We start from the raw sequence: 12,618 nt of genomic DNA, 5'->3' as shown, positions 1-12,618 counted from the left end.
CCCGAAGCTGAGGCCAGTACCTTTACCTTTTATCTAAATATAATAAATTATATATATTTAAACCTATTCCTAACTGACAAGTGCCTAGTATGGGCTTTGTCATCACTCTTGCCATCTGCTAAGCCACTTGGTGTTCCCTTAAGTTGAAGGCGATATGACAACCACTGTGCTGGGCAAGCTCAGAAGGAGTGCTGCTCTGAGTGCGGCAGGTGCTGAAGGTTCATGCTACCTCAGTGAATCTTTCTTATGGGGTATTTGTTTGCTTTAGGCTTGTAAGTCTGGGCCCAGATAACTGTTTATAGGCTCAGGAGCATGAGGTTTGCAACTGCTTTGCATAACATCATTTCTCACTAGACTTCTGCTGGGATAGGAGACAGATATTCCAACATGAATCTTCTGATAACCCTCAGGAAAACTATGTTTCTACTCAGAAATGTTATGGGCAAACACACAGAATAGAACAAGGAGCAAAGTACTTTGTGACATAAAAGATTGAGACTACAACAGTTTGTCCACTTCATAAAACTGACCAACTTGTGCCAGTGCCAAGACACGACAATGATGGGTGCTGTATGCTAACTTAGATATTTAAAAGCAGGGAGAGAGCCCTCTGCCTCATTTTGTGTCTGCTTCAGTCTTTGTGGAAGTGCCAAAACAGAGTGCTTGTTGGAGTGTACATTGAGTCACAACAGCAGATGCAATGCCTATGCTCTTCTTATGTGCTTTTCCTCACATTAAGGTTTGGCAAAGCAGTTACTTTTTTTTCCTCTTCCCTCTGGCACCAAAATCAGGGAGCTCTAGTGTGCATGCTTATGGTGATAACCGTAATATATGTACCTAGTAAGACAGTAGGTACATTATGGTGTTAAGACATGCTGTGTATGTGTATAGCCATCTCATCAGTTAGATGCTGGTATCAGTAGAGGGCTTCTGTTTGTCCTGTCTGCTGCTGTGAATTCTGACCCTCTTTGCAGTCCAGGAAAAGGATGTATTTCTCAACAGTTGGCTTGTAAATCTTAGGCCTTTGGAATTTGCTGAAGGAATCTGATTCCTTCTTTTTGTGACCATCTAAATGCTTAGCTATCACAATGAAAGCACCTCAGCGATATCTGAGATAGGACAGGCAAGAACTTATCCACTGGGAGAAAGCAAAGCAGTGTGAGGAAAGGGCTGAGTAATGAGAGACATTGTCACCTGCTCTGATATAAGGTCGTTTGGAAAGGCATGTAAAGCAAGATAGTTATTCTGGAGAGTCATGCTAAATGCATATTTTTGAGGCACAGAATACCTCAAGGAGTTTCTGGTGCCTTGCCATAGTTCAGCTTTTCTTGGAATCTGTATTTCCTCCTGTTCCAGCATATCTACAGTAGTACAAAAAATAGTGCTGGTCTCTCTTTTGCCAGGTACAGACGACACTATGCTGAAAGCCAAGGGAAAAAAGCTGCCTCAAAAAATTTTGGAGTGTGCCATTATAGACACTGTTGGTTTTGAGACTATTATCTCAAACCAGAGGAACCAGTGACCTTGGTCAGTTTTTGAAACATATTGATAGTTTTAACATCTTGAGTCACTGTATTTATTTATCTCTTAACAAATCTTTTCTGACCCTTTAAGATTAAGAATGTGTCATTAATTTATGAGGAGTAATTCTCCCTGCACTGAAGGAAGAATGATCTACAGCTCTGGACTAATAGTTGTGGTGTTATATAGCTCTGTCTTCATCCTGGGTTTCTCTCTGCAGAAGGAGGCAAAGTGATTGTTCCACTGCAGTGCTGTACAGCATGTAGTAAACTGTGAAGATGCAGAAGATCTTATCACGTGCTAATGGAAAAATCCAAGCTGACATGCCTGGGCAGCCAAAGTGATTTCCTGGTAGCCTTGGGTGTACACCTTCCTTATGGGAAGGAATAGCAGGCGTGAGGAATGGGTAATTGCTGTTCTGAAGGCAGAATGACAGTGCAGAAACATTTTGCCAAGCTCTCTCTCTTTCTGTTCATAGCCTTGTGTTCTTATTAACCATCCAACACTTTGCAAGGAGACCAAACCTTATCTTGTAAATATGAGTTCATATCACTCCCCATCTAGTGCCTTATTAAAATATTTGATGCCTAATGTGCTCCTGAGCTATCTGGTAGTCAGTGGTGGCTGTATATTAGCAACCATCAGGTACAAGTTCTAATTTATGTGCAGGGTGGATAAAAATCAGTGATTTAAAAAAAAAAATCTGTTTTTTTTTTAAATCAGATTTTTTTATAAAAGGTTATTTCCTCAAAAAGCATATCTAAAGGTAGATACATTATAGCTCAAAGATAATCTCATCATGGAATAGGGATTATAAATTCTAGTTCTATAGTATGAGACAATATATTCATGTAATTTTTAAGAAAAGTTTTGTAAATGAGCTCCAATAGTTCATGAATTAGGGACCCAATCTCAAGGGGTTCCAGGGGCTTCTGCATAGATTATTTAGGTTGATCTTTCTGTCTACCCAATGAGACTCAGGACTATGTCTAGAAGATGCCATCAGAGATGCTTAGTTTTGCAGTTCCCAAACTGTGGGTTTGTGTGTCCAGAGATAATATGCTTGTTAACAGCAAATATGCTTTTAAATAAATAAATAATATATAGAGGTGAGAAATAACAGACCTCAACCCTATTGTCCCCCTACAAATTTGTGTACACGGAGTCAATCCCTTACCTCTCTCTAAAAGTGCAAAGTTTCAAAAAGTCCAATAAATAGAAATTGTTGGGGGTGGAATTGATCTGGACAAAGAGAAGAAGTCTGGAGATAAATGTGAGAAGGGAGGGAGATAAAAGTGAAACTGTTTGAGCAGCATATTCCAGGAGTCTTGAGGTCTTTCTGAGTGTAGCCTCCATTGATTTGAGATCTACCATACCATTGTTTGATTATGATGTTTTAAAGAAAGTCACACCAGTGAACTGGTGGAAATCCCTTAAGCACTTGGATTCAGAGACTGTTGAAGGATAATCTCACTTTTAATAGCGGTGGCTTCTTCTGCCAGTATAGAAAGAATATTTTCTTCCTTTGGACTAATTCATTCCAAACTGAGAAATCATTTGGGACCTGAAAAAGCAGGAAAGCTTGTTTTTCTCTTCCAGTTATGAACAAACAGGAAAATGAAGGTGAAAATGACTGAGTTAGCTGAAGAAGCCAATATTTAAGTTTTTTCATGTTGAACTGGCTGATAGTTGATTTAATTTTTTTTAAATATTTCATTTAACTATTTTAGTTAAAAACAATTTTAACAAAAACAAACCTGATTTTAAAAAAACTTGAATGTTTAAATTCAAAAATTCATTTGCTTGTTTTGTTAAAATATTATATGTTTGCTGTTGAAGAAAAAAATCCAGAATACATAACGTTATTGTTTTAGTTAAATAAAACAATTTAAATGTCTGTCTGGTGGTGATCTTCTCCTAATACAGCATGGCAAGAAAATCCTCCAAATATTAATGATTAATCTGTTGAATTGGAGATAGTTCAACTCCCAATGACTTCAAATACCTTTGATAAATGAAATAGCTAAACAATTCATTTTCTGATATAGCTGTAAAACTAATCTGAAAAGTTTTCAAAATAAATCATGTAAAAAATGTATAGTGTGTACCTTCTAAAAATGAAATTGCCTGTCTAGATTGATGGTGCCTTGAACATCTATCCCTCTGCTTAACTTCTCTTACACTTAAGAATTTTTATTTCTAACCTAAACTTTCCTTTACTGTGAGACCATTGCTTCTTAGCCAGCCATGTTCTGAGAATGAACAATTCCCTTCCTTAATCTGTGTCAAAGGTACTGGGACAGATGCAGCCCTGGTCTAAGCCTGTTGATTGAAACAAACACACATCAAGGCTGAATTTGTCCCACTGAGCCTATAGACTGGGGTCATGTCTCTGCTAACTTCTGCCCATCCCATGTGGGGCCATATTGCCTAGGAGTTGTGGTTCTATCCTTTCAGGCAGCTGGACAGTGTGCAACACATTTCCCAGGGCATCTGCTGCTTTTTAAAGGAGAAGTAGTGTATCAGCTGTGACTTGTTCCTTCTTGCCCACTACAGGATGTAGGTCTCTAGGAGCCACTGTGCAGTGTCATCTTTCAGCTTCCCACTTCCCCTGAAGTGCAACTTCAGCAGATGTGAGTAGATTTTAGTCTTTGAAAGGGGTAGCATGAGCACCCAGCTAGCACCTTCTGTTCTCCATACATTAGCTGCCTAGGGAGATGGGCATTCCCTCTTGGGGCTATGGCATGCTGGAAGACATGGAAAGAAGCATTCTTACTTAATACCCAGGCCCAAACTGGATCAGGTTTCTAAACTCTGAGAAGGTTCCAGGCCCTATGCTTGGGGAATAAAGGTGGGTAATAGGCCCATGGGATACAGATAAATACAATCAATTGGTAAGTGCCATTTAAACACTTAGTGTCACTGGAAATTGGAGTAATTCTTCGAGTGATGTCCCTATGGATGTTCCACTTTAGGTGTTTGTGCATCCCTGTGCTTGTAATTGGAGATTTATGGTAGCAGTATCCTGTTGGGTCACACATGTACGGTCCCCGTCTTGCACCACTTCAGGCGATTAATTGGTGCTGTGCGACCAGCCCTCCCTCAGTTCCTTCTCTACCATGGTTGGCTCAAGTTGGAGCAACTAGCAGCACCTCTCAGCTTTCTGAGTAGCATAACTCAGACATAGGTTAGAGGTTTGTTACTGAAGTGGATGGGTGAGATTCTGTGGCCTGCACTGTGCAGGAGGGTCAGACTAGATGATCATAATGGCCCCTTTTGACCTTAAAGTCTGAGTCTATGAAACCTACATCCATCTCTGACTTGTGAAGAATATGTATTAAGGTTATAACAACCAACAGGAATGCACTTTTATGTAGAAATCCATGATTAAACCGAGTCTTCCTGACTAGTGATTTAAATCAAGTCCACCCTGCTTACGTGCGGTCAAACTTGGTGCTCTGTACTTTACTCAAATAGTTGTAGAAGTCCTGTCTATGATCATGCTGAGAGATGCTTTGCTATTTCTGCTCATCTTACCTTTGAAATCACCCTCATCTCTAAATTACTTTACCTGCCCTATGTTTCTGCCCTGTCCTGGACAAGCCCCAGGGCATTGTGGCAACCCTTTATAGAATAACAAGCATTAGGAGGAGGATTGCTTGAGTAGTGTGTGAGGCATTGTCCTCCTTGAGCTATATGCACTGTCAGTTTTGGGAGCTTGAGACGCAAATTTAAACATGCCTGATGGCAGCCTTGCCTATATGGTAAAGCAGGCCCCTTGCAAATTTTTTTAATTTGAATTGCTTTAGTGGAGCTGTTCTGTGATATGGGTGCTTCTAAATGAAATGTGTGTAGCCTGTATTATAGTGCTTTAGTACCACTTAGTTTAGCACAAAGGTTATTGAGGCTTATCAGCATAATCCAGCCTGGTTAATTCAAAGAGTTTTGCAAATTCCATTTTAAAATCAAGCAATCAGCCTTTCAGGTTAAATTGGAACTGTGTTCTGAATGTTTACTACCAGTTAGGCATTTTGAAATTTGGTAGCCAGTTAAAGATATGTATTTCCTTTAATTGTGGTCAGACTCTCAAGGATGTTAGTAGAAAACAAAATGGATTGAGTGATATTTGCCACTCTCATAAAGCAGGTGCAACTCCGCTAAAGTCAGTGGAGTTGCACCTGTTCCCATCAAGAGATTTCATTTTATGTAGCGTAAAAGAAAAAGTATGCTGTTGGAGGCTATGTAAGCATCTAGGTGGACAGATGAAGTCTGAAGGTGTCTTTGGCCATGGCATTCCCTGTCCACTCTCACCACCAGCTGTGTAAAATAATAGTGGCCAGTTGCTGGATTTTCAACTCTTCTGGTTTTGTCTTTACAGAATGATGGTTTGACTTGTTAGAACTTGATAATTGTTTAAGCAGCAGCATATCCTTAATGCTTTTCCGTAGCTGGAAAAGTTAGGTTACTTTGAGCTGTGTTTACTACCTGCATGTGTTCAGATAGTAGTTGCCTGGCACATAGAATGTGTGAGGTCATCTGACTCTTTTGTTTCAATACTAGTTATGATGGTGACAAGAAGAATTGTTGAATGTGTGCGAGAGAATATTTTTGCTCTACATTTATATAAACTAGTGTAGATCTGCTGGCATTGACAAATGTATCTGAAATAGATTTAATAGCATTAGGTTTCAAAAGGTACTGTGACTCACTGGAAAATATTTGGAAGGTAACTGTTTGCAGTGTCTCATGAATTAATTGTAGCCATTACAGCCATGGTGGCGGTCAGTATGTGTGTGTCCTTCAAACATGCTGCACACTTGGAGACATGTTACTAGAGTCCGTCCTTCAGGAAAGAGAGACTGGCTGGTTTCACCACTCCACAGCAGTGTGTGGGGTGATTTTAGAAGCTGGCTTGTACATTTTGATGGCAGATCCCTGAATGAGGATGAAAGCACATTTAAGTGCCTACAGCAGCTCATCTTGGCCTACTCTGTTCTGTTAATGCTCTGAAGTGGCTGGAGAGAAATAGCTGCCGTTTTGAAGGTTCTCTGGGTGACTACTTCAGTCTACTCCCTGGGTCTCTTATGCTGGAAAAGGTCTTTCCGCATTCTGTCCCTTGGTGAAGAACATTATTGCATCTGAAAAAGAGGGGCAGAGTAATGAAGGTGATCACTGCTACTAGATGTAAGAGAGCTTTGAATTTCTACTTTTTTCACTCTGTAATACTGGAGCTATGAACAGTGATAACACCATAGGATTACTTTTTCACTGGCATGAGATGCGTGTTTGCATGGTTTCACTCCATGGTAACCAGAAGTTGCTGTTTTAAAGAACACAGTGGCAATTCAGAGAACACTAAAGTATTGGGTAGTGATGGGTGGAACACACTAATCTCTGAGACAACATTTGATTTTTTTTTTTCAAAAGCCTTTCACTGGCATTTCCTTTTCTGTAAAGATGAACAGGTTCAGAAAAATTCAAGCCTCTTCAAATATGAGAATATGCAAGCTGCGTAGCAAATAATTTATGGTGCACTGACCGTTCTGGTCAATGTCAGTAGAGCCATGTAACTTTATCCTAGAATGATGCAGCATGTTGAAGGGATGACTGGCAGTTGCTGGGATTGTTCTCTGGAATACCTTCTGAGAATGAACTTCCATTTTGGTTTCCCCATGTAATGAGTCAAGTGTGTGTGTGGTTTTCCCCCTTAGGCTTGTGTACCAGCTAGTAGCATGCATTTTGATTTCAGCTCTTTTATAGATGTCTGCATGTATGCTAGGATCTTATTTTCAATTATCTCCTGTGGATAATTTGCATATTCCATTATCAAGTTTCATCGTTGTATAGTTTCATGGCAGTATAAAGTGATATTAACTGGTATCTGATCTGTGGGAAATTTGTAAATTATTTTCACTATAATAATGATCACGCTGCATTTTTCATTACAACAGCCCTAGTGTACTGTCACACCACATCCCTCCATATACAGTGCACTATTGCTGTACATGGAAGAGGGAAATATTTGTGTTCTGGTAGTCCCTGTAGGTCCTGACCAAGGTTGAGGGCCCCCTTATGCAAGGCTGTACAAACATAGAAAACAGGGCCATGAAGATAAGGGCCTAAATGATAAGACAAACAAACAGAAACTGACAACAAACAACTTGGCAGAAGTTACAGTGCTGTTTCTCTCCACTTGTCACTCCATAAGCCTTTTTCACCCTTCCTCCCTCAGTTCAGCTACTAGTCAATCTCCTTCTCAGCCCTTAATTCAACCCAAGTGCGCTCCTTCATCCCTGCCCACTCCATATATGACACGTGGCCTCTCTCTGGTTGTAATTAATGCAATACAATAAAAAAATTTCTCCTGACCATTTCAAAGGGGCCTCTCTACTTCTGGGGGCGGGAGATGTACAGAGGGCCCATCTGGTGTCTCCCTGGCCCCACATGTCAGCTGGCAATTCTGGCTCCCAGCCACTTTGATCATTCCTTTTTGATTTATAGTGGTAATGTGGCTGTAAGAAGATACTGGCTATAAGAAGAGGAGAGCTGTAGTTTCCAGAGACAGCCAGACTACTGTGTGTCAAGCTTGTTCTCATTTGTATTTCATTTCAGTTTCTGCTGTGAGAAGGGCAAACAAACTACTAAGCTTAGTGAATAGACCCCTGGGTTTCATACTGTGATCATGGAAACATTGCTTTTTTGCTCCTTGCTTCTCATGTTTAAATTCTGTTATTAAGAGAGCCAGTTCCTATTTATGTGCAACAAATATAAAATACATTGGAAACTAGCTTAATTTATTATTTGTATAGTGTCATAGTTGTGATCACTTGCTGACTTAGGTCTTTAACTACTTTGCTAATGCAACTGAATATTTGAAACTTTTTGGTACTTTGTGGGGAGGACTGCAGGGAAGAATGACTAAACTCGTAGTCTGTCTGTCTTATCACAGTAAACCTACGTGCTTGCTGATACATGATTTCTTTTATTTAGAAATTGGGGGAGAGTTTAACCATTTGCGACAAAGACAAGGTGTTTAAGAGCTGAGAACCACAGTTAATAGGAGACTTTCACAAGGTATGTAAATACAGTCTTGTGTCTGGTCAATTTTCAAATGTTACATGTTTGCAAATAATATGTGCACTGAAAAGTTATGATAAGGGGTGTGGAACTGATACCAGAACCTCATTGAAGGCAAAACCAAGCAAACCATTAATGTAAATAATCATTTTGGATAGGTAGAACTTTGGAGAGTCCTGCATGGCCAGTTTAGATGATATGAATATCTCACTGCCTGAAATGGGACATCTTGGGTATTTTAAATCACCACTACCTGAAAGTTACAATTGTTCTTCTGTCAGAGGGAATAAAAATTAACTGCATACACTATTCCTATCTTCTCTACTCATTGAGGCTATCACATCAATAAGGAAATCTCTCTTGACAGCTGGGTTGGCAATTTCCAAGGAGAAGCTAGTTTAGGACAAGATGCTGGTAAATACCAGATTAAACCTGCCTTAAACTGGGAAAAATAATTGCGTCAATGTCCAGCAAGTTCAGCAGGCATACAGCAAATCTTATCAAACTATGGTTACGTCCATTCAAAACTGAGGAATAGGCTTGGCCTATACTCTGCATCAGAGTTGGTCTTCTGCTACAGAATGCTGCATGGGCAAATGGATCTGGACTGGTATCTGCAGCTCTGCGTGCTTCTGATTGCTTAATGCTTCAAGCCTGCAACTCTGCATTATTGTTGTTTGCATATAATTGAATAGTTTTTGTCTTTTGTTTATATAATACTGAAATATGAATCATGACGTATAATTTCCTTGAGAAATACAGAACCAGAATATATGCAGACATTCCAGTGTTCAATATTATACTTACATATATTACATAATATTTACGGTAGTATTACACCTATGCAGTTTGACTTTTTATTTGTACAACCCTAAATTAATCTGTGTATCAACTGCCTTATGTCATCACAGTTTGAATATATAACTAAAGCTAAGCGTAATGTGATGTGCATTAATGAAACAGTTTTTAAATAGAAAATGCCTTCAACCAGTGTTAACTAGATTTTCCTGGAGTGGAAGAGACCGTATTTTTCTTGGTAAAAACCACCTCTGGTAAATACCATGCTGTCCTTGCTTGACAGCCTCTGCTGCATTGCCATTCAATGAGCCTGTTATCCCTCTTGCCTTCTTGATTCTGAACTAAGTAAACAAACGAACAAAGCTCTCAAAATTTGACATCTTAATTAAGAGTTATTTCCTGTTTTCTGAGTCAAAGTGATAGGTGCCCCGTAAATATCTAAAATAAAAGATAGATACAGATACATGTATACGTGCACAGTTCTTGTAAAAAAAAAAAAAAAAAGTCTGATTTTTCCCTCCTTCTGCTAGTTGGGAGAGTGACCTGGAGTCTATCTTGGCTCACACATCATCCACTGAATTATACTAAGTTCCAGATGCAGATAATTTTTATCACTGGTGTCTATGCATGAGCCAGAAAAAATTCATCTTGACTCTGAAACACTAGAACCCTGGAACAGCAGATGGAACTGCACAATCTCACTTTTAGGCAGTCACTTTTGAGAATACAAGAGCATTTCGATGGATTGAAGCAGTGGGCTGAAAGAGAGTTGCAGCAAGAAAGTTATTAGCAAAAAGAGTGGGTTTTATAAAGAGTGCTGTAAAATAGTAGCAGAACAATGTCTGGAGTGTGGTTAGTTTTCCTCTAGTTCAAGGGGGGGGTGAGAAATGAAGTACGTAAAAATGTAATAAATAATCTATATTCTAGAACAGCAGTGCTGCAATCTAGCAAAACATGAGTATGGTATATTCTGTGGCGATAGGCCATAATCTTAAATATGTAGTATAGGACTACATCATGAAAAGATAATCAGTGCACAGTTCAGGGCAACTGCACCTGTTTTTACCCCCTGTGGTCCACCAAGGGCATCCACTCTAGCCTCTTGGCTCCTCAGACATCACCTCCTTTAAGTGGAGACTTGCATGACCCTCCCTCCTGACCGGGGTTTTTCCATTCTGAACAGTTCCCAGCCTATGCTATGAGATCCCCATGTAGCCAGACTACCTAAATTGACCAGCCTCTGTGCTTTACTTTCTCTCCAAAGTCTATAAACAACATAATTGCCAGCAGTTAGAAGTTACCACACAGCCCTTTAAGGAAGCATGTTTATTCTTGAGGTGGCAACATTTCAGAGAAAATGTATTCAAACCAATAAAAGAACCTACACACATGCTAAAAAAGCTTACCAGAGATAACCCCAGATCCAGCCTTGGGCTCTGGTAGGTGTCAGTCCTTCAAAACTTGTAACTGGATTTTCCCCATGACTACAAATTCATAGTTGTCTGATTCAGAACCAGAACAACTGTGAATAATTCAGTCTTTCCTTTATACATTTTGGGCCTTTGATCTTGGTCTCATGTAACAGATGATCAGCAAACAATAACCCATCAGGAGTAGCTTCAAAAGGCTTGTGTTTTGCATAACTGAAGATGGGCAATTTGCATTAACCTCTCCTCAGACTTCCCAAGGAAATCCATTTTCACACATATTGTCCCAAGTCAGTTCTTTTGTTTGGTATCAGAGGGCTAGGCGTGTTAGTCTGGATCTGTAAAAAGCAACAAAGAGTCCTGTGGCACCGTATGGACTAACATGTATTGGAGCATAAGCTTTTGTGAGTGAATACCCACTACATCAGACACATATAATGGAAATTTCCAGAGGCAGGTATAAATATGCAGACCAGAATCGGTCTGAACTAACCTTGGTATTTCCAATCAGGGAGGATGAGGCCCTCTTCTAGCAGTTGAGGTGTGAACACCAAGGAAGGAGAAAATGCTTTTGTAGTTGGCTAGCCATTCACAGTCTTGTTTTGATACATTTTTTCCATATATTCCTTTGAACCCTTAGGTCTGACTTCTGTCACATGTCCCCATCTTGAGAGGTTACATACAATTCCAGACCACAATAATAAGTAAACCATTTAATACAAGTGATCCCAAAGATACTTAAACTTATCCTTGGAAGACCTTACTGAAATATCACAGGGAATTGCCGTATCTGTCACAATCTGAAACCATTTTGTCTTTCTACTTTTTCTGCTGGTCAGGGTGGGAGTTAAAGTCGAGGTTCAAATAAACAATCAAAACACTTCTTGGGAATAGACATCTGATCTGGTTTTGCAGCTTGTCAATAAAAGCTCTCCGGGTTCATAGTAGGCTAAATGTCTAAAGGGTCTTAATTATTCAATATTGGCTGTAGTTGTTCATGTTATGCATCAGAAAAGACCCCAAAGGGACTGGGATTCAGTTGTTTTTAACATTACTCACTATTTCTTTGGAAACATGACTTCCAAAGTTTTGCATGGAACGTTATGCAGTTTTAATGAGGTAAATTAGATTAGTATGTGGAGTCTGCTGGTTTCCAGATTACACTGGAATTAGTGACGGGTGGGGGTTGGAAACTTCACTGACAGGCACACAATTTATTCTTCTTTGGCTTCATAGAAAGTAGCACAATAACTTGAATTATGCATATGAGTCTGGTCTTCCTTTCTATGAACTGATTGGTGAGTAGTTTTATTATGCAAAGCAAAGAGGATCTTTTTGGAGCATTTCCTGCTCCTTTTGTGGGGTGTGAAAATCTGAACAGGATTAATGGATCTCCAACTGCTTCCACAGTGGCACAAGTCAGTGTAACAGCTACTCAGTATCAGCAGGACATCACTATGAGGAAACTATCATTAGTTTTGAAATGAGAAATTTTGGTGGGTGTTCTCATTCATTCATCTCTGTTTCTTTGCGTGCATTTGAAAAAAAAAAGTCATGTCTGCAAAATCCATTTTTTCTCTGTATTTTGTGGAAACTTTTCCTTTGTTCATTTTTACTGTTGTCACAGAAAATCCAGGTCTCCAGCTTCCTATTACAAATATCTAAATGTTCTGGACACCCAGTCAGGGTTTTCTGTTGGATGTGTTGGTATGTTTGAGATCCAAATTATTTAATAACTTTAATGGAAGTCTAAGGCTTCTTACTCTGTGTAATTTGTACATTCAGTTTAGTAGTA

The 12,618-nt window shown here is 39.5% G+C and overlaps 1 protein-coding gene across 6 annotated transcripts in view; it reads left to right on the top strand.

Annotated features, from left to right (window-relative positions):
- Positions 1-12,618, top strand: part of THRAP3 (thyroid hormone receptor associated protein 3) — a 72,576-nt gene that overhangs the window by 2,609 nt on the left and 57,349 nt on the right. For 5 of the 6 annotated variants that reach the window (XM_030539142.1, XM_030539144.1, XM_030539145.1 and 2 more), the window contains exon 2: positions 8,512-8,595. The gene's annotated coding sequence lies outside the window, so the exon portion shown is untranslated. Of the gene's footprint in view, positions 1-4,077; positions 4,155-8,511; positions 8,596-12,618 lie in introns of all 6 variants that reach the window. The other variant, XM_030539147.1, reaches the window with a different exon arrangement.

This window comes from Gopherus evgoodei, chromosome 20 (genome assembly GCF_007399415.2).
Source record: "Gopherus evgoodei ecotype Sinaloan lineage chromosome 20, rGopEvg1_v1.p, whole genome shotgun sequence".
NCBI classification, from domain to species: domain Eukaryota; kingdom Metazoa; phylum Chordata; order Testudines; family Testudinidae; genus Gopherus; species Gopherus evgoodei.
This window is presented reverse-complemented; position numbering and strand designations above follow the sequence as displayed.